Genomic DNA, 6,156 nt, shown 5'->3' on the forward strand with positions numbered 1-6,156 from the left:
TTGTACTGAGGCTTGGGTGACTAAGCATTGTAACTCATGGCTGGAGAGTGAAACAGTTGAAAATTGAACTTTTTTTTTTATTAAATTAACACATCCACTGATATGTTAGTTTAAGAATACCTAAAATTTCTTAAATTTAGTTGATGTCTCAGGTGGCATAGAGTTGAAATCTGTGATGCTATTTTTTTGAGCATTGAGACTTTTTTTAATTTTGTTAGCAAGTAATTTGAATAATTGCCTAAAAGAGTTGCCACGAGACTTTTTCTGTTAGTGATTTAAGTATTTGTTAGTGATTTGCCCATGTCAGTGAAACATTTTGAAGGAATTTCTACACCCTTGACCTTCTAAAAGGGAGGCATTTGAGTAAATCAAGACAACTTAACATCCCAGAAAATAAGAAATGTTAACAGAAAGGAAAAATAATTTTAATAACATTCATCACATTTTATCTGTGTGTAAATTAGGATTGTGTTCTTAACTGGTTCTTTGTTGTTGGCATATTTTGTTTTTCGCCTCAATGTTATACAAGGTGTTGATGTAATGTTAAAAATATACCCATTCTTTCCCACAACAACCCCAAAATTCAGTCCAATGAAGTCCATGTCCTCAGTCATCCAGGAAAAAAAGAGAGCATGTTTTTGGCTGCTTATTTGTATCACAACACTTTATAATCAGTCATTTTAAATTAAAAATGTTTATTTCTTTTGCTTGATTTAAGATTTTTTCTTCCTCTGGTTGGGTTTAATAGCATAATACTACTTTTTCTGGTAGTCTGAAGGTGCCTAATAATCTACAGTAAAATGGAAATAACTTTGCAAATCTGTCCCGTAGAGGTGATTACCACTGCTTGTGGGCCTGTTAAAAAGAGGGAATCTTGTACGTTTTAGTTTCAATATAACTCCAAGCTTTGATTTTAATGCTACTGTTTCTTTCATCCTGATGTAGTACTAAGAGCTGTCAGTAAGTGTCCTGGTTTTGGCTGGGGTAGAGCGACTGTGTGGTGCTCAGTTGCCGTCTGAGGTCAAACCACGACAGTAAGCTTGAAAAGAAATGCATAATGTTCGTGTTCTTTTGAATGATCGTTTCTGTGAAGATAATACCTCAAAGTCATGCTTGTTAGTGTTATGATAACACTTTTTTAAGAAAAATTTTTTCTTAAGACTGTTACAAGATGAGGTTCGTTTTATTCATTCTGCCTTTCTTTGAAGATCTGCTGAAGCTATTGAAGTAGTCTTACTTCAAGCCTTATTTTGAGGAGAGTTGCTTATCTGTCTGTCCTACCCAGCTAAGTTTATCTTAACGTCTGTAACAGTTTTTAGTTATTACTGATGGTTTTTGCTGCTTTGTATTAAACTCTTCAGTTTTGACATTCCGTGTGATTTGTAAGTGAAGTTCAGCCCTCTCAAATGTAGAGGGATCAGGGTGTGCTCAGAGGTGAAGTCTCCCTCATCTGCACACAGGCGTTAAAGTTTATTGGAAAGCGCAGTTCTGTGTTCTTGCAGGCTGAACGCAACCTTAGTCGCTTTCTTCTTTCATGTACTCCCAAAAGCTTCTTCACTCAGCTGCTGATACAGATTTAGACGAAATCAAGATAACCATTTTGGTAAACGTGAGTACATTATGGATGGCTTTTGTGATAAAGATACGCACTGTAGGACCATGAGCAAAGAACTAGCATGCCTTTCTCCACCCCCAGAGAAGAAAATGGTTAATATCAACTTTGCAACATTGGCCTACACTATGAGGGAGCAATAAAGCTGTGGTTAAATATGTTTAAATTAGTAATCTGTAGACTTTCAGATCCATGAAAATGAATAGAGAGCTCTTATCCATTATACTAAGATGGACAGGTTGTTTTTGAAGGTGATCGTTATTAAATAGGGAAGGAGTACTCCCATAAAGTAGAAGTGACATTTTGGAGGGTAAGCTTATATTTAACTGAATCTTGAGGCTGTATACCAGTTTGTGTTAACCTAGCTTTTGGTTCCCATGTGGTTTTACCTCTGCATGTTTTGAGTAGCATTTAGATGCCAATTTAATTTAAAAAAAATATTTTATTTTTAATTTCTGCCTCTTTGGGATTTTCATGGGATTTGATCTTTGTGTTTAATTTCTGGACTCTAAGATTAGTTCTGATGGACTCTTACTTTCCTCAGTCTTTGTCGTGTCTCTGAATGACAGACTCTCAACTGATTCCTTCCAGTTGGCTGTATGCAACATTCTGTTTGAATAATGTATTATTGTGAATCTAAATCATAGTGATAACAGGCTTGCAGCTGAATGTTTGAGGCAGACACTCTTAAATTATCAGCAAAGCAAGAGAGGCTTGTATATATGAGCAGTTTAAAAACACTTGTTTACAAACACCTACTTTTAGGTTTTTTAGCACAAAGAGCTTTGTATGTTTTCGGTTCAGTGTCCTTTATTGGATCTTGAGACGCTGATCCATCACTTCTTGTTCAAAGTGCTTTCTTTGTGTTCGTGGTTTACAGTGAAATCTTCCTATGCTCGTTACTTTTAAAAAAAATTCTATTAACTGAATTGCTTCTTTTCCCATCTTTTTCCTTCCTCTCCCCACATAAAAAGACCCTGACCTTGAAAACATCGGTTGATCAGCTGCTTAAAACCAACTAACTTCACATTGCTTGAAAATGGAGATGTGGTTCTGTTCCAGCCCACTTTCCTCTTGAAAGTTGCTAGCTGGTTTGCGTGGGTCAGATGGAGACATCTGGAAACTGTTATTTGTCACTTGAGTAATTTTCATCCACTTGATACCATCTTTTGTAACATAGAGCTGTATGTGCTTTGCATCATGCTTTAAGACCTCTGTATGATTTAAAAATATCACTGTTTTGCTGAAAAGTCATCTTCATAAGTTAAGTTCTCTGCAGTGGTTATGGAGAAAGTAATCTGGGGGGAAACTGAACTATGTGGATGCTGAAGTAGTCCCACAGTAAATGGTTTTGGGATCTGCGTGAGCATTTTGTTTATGTAAAGCTAGCAACAGGGGGTGTTTGAGTAGCTGTTTATAGTTTGTATAGTAAGCTTGTGTGCTGGATTTTATCATGTGGCAATGAGACATCCTTTTTCTGATCTGGAAGCTAGCGTTGGTGTAAATGTTGACTGCTAGTATTTATGGTTTGGTTGGAAACTTGTTTGATCAACAGTCAGGATACCATTAGAGAGATAAGCAGTTCTTTGAAAGATAAGCACTTAAGTAATGCATTTGTTGCTAAATAAAAAGATAGGTTGTTTACTTGTTGCAAGTCCGTGGTGTCTTTTCAGACGTTAGCTCTTTTTTCCTTGCTCTCTGACAGCCAGCTGCCCAGTTTCCCAGGTTACATTCAACAGTGGTGTATTTCCACCTTCAAATCCAAGGACTGCTCTGTGAGCGCTTTTCCTGTTTTCATGGTGTTATTTGTGGAGAAGAAGCAGACCAGAGCGAGTTTTCAAAACATGCTCCAATTATGTCAAGTTGTCACTGCCACAGCCTCTGCACAGAGTAACTCTTGAACTCTGCAGGCCGTGCTCCACTCTTAAGTGGTTACTTTTCGGCTTCAGCCCTTTGAAGCTTAGGAGTTGTACTGATATAACTTTAATAAACAGATTTACTTTTTGATTTTAAGCTGTAAGCTAGTGTGTTTGTGTATTAGCCTTTATAATTTAATATCTGATTTGTTTGCAGTACTGATTATCAGATAGAGTCTTGAAACACAGCAATCTCCTCATGGAGAGTCTTCTGTGCATGTTATCATTGGAAAGGACAATCGACCTATATATATTTAATTGTGAATTATTTTCCTGCAATATATGGCTTCCTTTTAAGATTTAGAAAATGTTTTGCATTGGTGTTTTATTAATAAATAATTTACCGTTGATTGTCTTGTTTTTTCAGCACTTAGAGATGGCATGAAATTAGAATGTATTCTTTGCAATATAAACTTTTATTATTGGCTTTTTTAGGGGATATACTTGTTTTCTGGACTTCATTCAGAAAGCGATAGAGACTTGTCCCAGGCAGAATCAAGATCCTGGCAGTTGGTCATCTTGGGACTGACTATGGGAGGAAGGAAAGGACTTTCATTGGAATTCAGTACCTTGCAGTTGCTGTGTTTTTCTGTATTCAACCGTGAGGCTAAGAAAAATTCTTTTTGTTATCAACACAGAAAAAAAAATACTACAAAGTCAATATTGACTTTACTGTTTAGGGCTTGATCGCTTTTCTTAATTCCCACCTAAAATTTGTTGTTGTCTCCACTGTATAATAAGGAAATTTGAAAAGCAGACTGAATCTATGGGGGGATAATGTGATGCCCTGTAATTCCACATTCATAGCTGAGAGGGTGTATTTTTTATGAAGAGGGAGCATTATTCAATAGTTGAAATACATGGCTGAGACACGAGATGCAGCTTCTCCCCCTGGTTCTGCTGGGGACTCTGAGCAGGGGTAACTTGCTTATCTTTTTCATCAGTAAGTAAGAAGTTGACACTAATCAAAGACAGTCCAACAGTCAGCAAATCGCAGGAGTGTTTGCTGAATGAGAGCATCCTGAATGCTCAGAATTTGTAGTTAGTAGCCACTGTTTTCAGGTGGGGTTTTTTTGGTCATTTGCCTGTCAGTGTAAGCATCACACTTGACAAAGTTATATGTACTTTGTCTGAAACAAAGTTTTGTGCTTTGTTGTGGACAGACATCCCCAGACAATCTCTGCCGTAGAGCTCTTGTACTCTGATTAAACAAGTTGGGGGAAGAATGGGTAAAATATCTAAGTAAAGTAATAGAATGGAGGCAGAAGAAAATTTGTAAATGCTGAGAGGTGAAATTACTTTATACTCTAAGTAGAAAGGTGACAGGAGTAGATGGCAGGCATGGGGTTTTGTAAAAAGGGGAAATGGATTATGGGTAGCATGAAAGAAGGAGGTTTGGAAGAAGCCTGCAGTCACAGCAGTACAGAGGAGGTCCCCTGAAAACTGGAAGAGGTTCTTGGCCTTACTGTAGGGCCTGTGGTTGCTCTTCCAAGCTGGAAGCTTGATCTGTGTATTCTCTGCAAGTTTTTTTTCCCAAGGCACAAAAGGAAGGAGCAGATGGCTACCTATAGCTTCTAGAATGTATGCATCTATCTGCACACAATCTCAAGGAATAAATCGCTGCTTTAGATCTTTCCTGAGTGCTTCTCAGCTGCTGCTTCTTGACCTCCCTTCTGCCCCCCAGAACCTCTCTCTCTTTACTCCTGTTATAATCAGCTTTGCTTATTCTCCTGCCTCTCTTTTTTTTAAAGTACGTTTATTTTAGAGATACTAATTTCTTGGTGATACCTAATGAGAATATAACAGTAGATTTTTTTGTTGTTGTTGTTGTTTCTATGCTTTGTTCCCAGAACTGCTATACAACTAATTCCAACTGGTCAGGGGAAAATGATTTTTATTTTTTTTTTCCCCTTACCATCTTGTATTGTCAGTGCCAGTGTGTTAATGGATTGATTTGCTTGTTTTCTTTTGGGGTACAAAAGTTTTGCTCAGTAAGTAAACTTATGAACTGCTGCAACTGCCTGCTGTCTCAGATTAAAAAACTTGCATTAAAATGAGGAGTTTCCTCTAACTAGAACTGTAGTATACAGTTCTAAATTAAGTCAAAGCACAGGATATGTGTAATGTGTGTGGTCTGTGAGGGGAGTACATGCTTTTTCTGAGATTTATCAGGTATAGAGATAATTCTAAAAAATAATTATTTTATATTTTTTTAAAAGAATTGTTCTTTAATAATTTGGTAGTATATTCCTATTGCAGTTCTATTTGATACTTTGTTTTCAGACCAAAAAGCAAAATGTTTCGGGGGGTTATTTTGGTCTCTGAATTCAAGCCTCTGTTATATAGTATAACTAAATCCTGGACGCAGGTAGTAGATAAGAAAAAAACAAAGCAAATCCCATGATTGATAAGGGTAGTTGGGAGCACACTGCAAACAGTCAGGGAAGCCTCTGCAGAAGTTAGCCCAGGCCTGGGCACAGGTGTGTTAATGTTGGTAGTACTTAAAAAAAAATCCAACCCAAAAAACCCCCCACTGATGTGACTTCAGTTAGGACAAACTTACAAAAGCTCCTTAATCTGATTTTTATGTTACTACATTTTGGGTTAGATTTTAAAGGTACTGAAATG

Source organism: Pygoscelis adeliae, unplaced genomic scaffold, assembly GCF_000699105.1.
Source record: "Pygoscelis adeliae isolate BGI_AS28 unplaced genomic scaffold, ASM69910v1 Scaffold105, whole genome shotgun sequence".
Lineage (NCBI taxonomy): Eukaryota > Metazoa > Chordata > Aves > Sphenisciformes > Spheniscidae > Pygoscelis > Pygoscelis adeliae.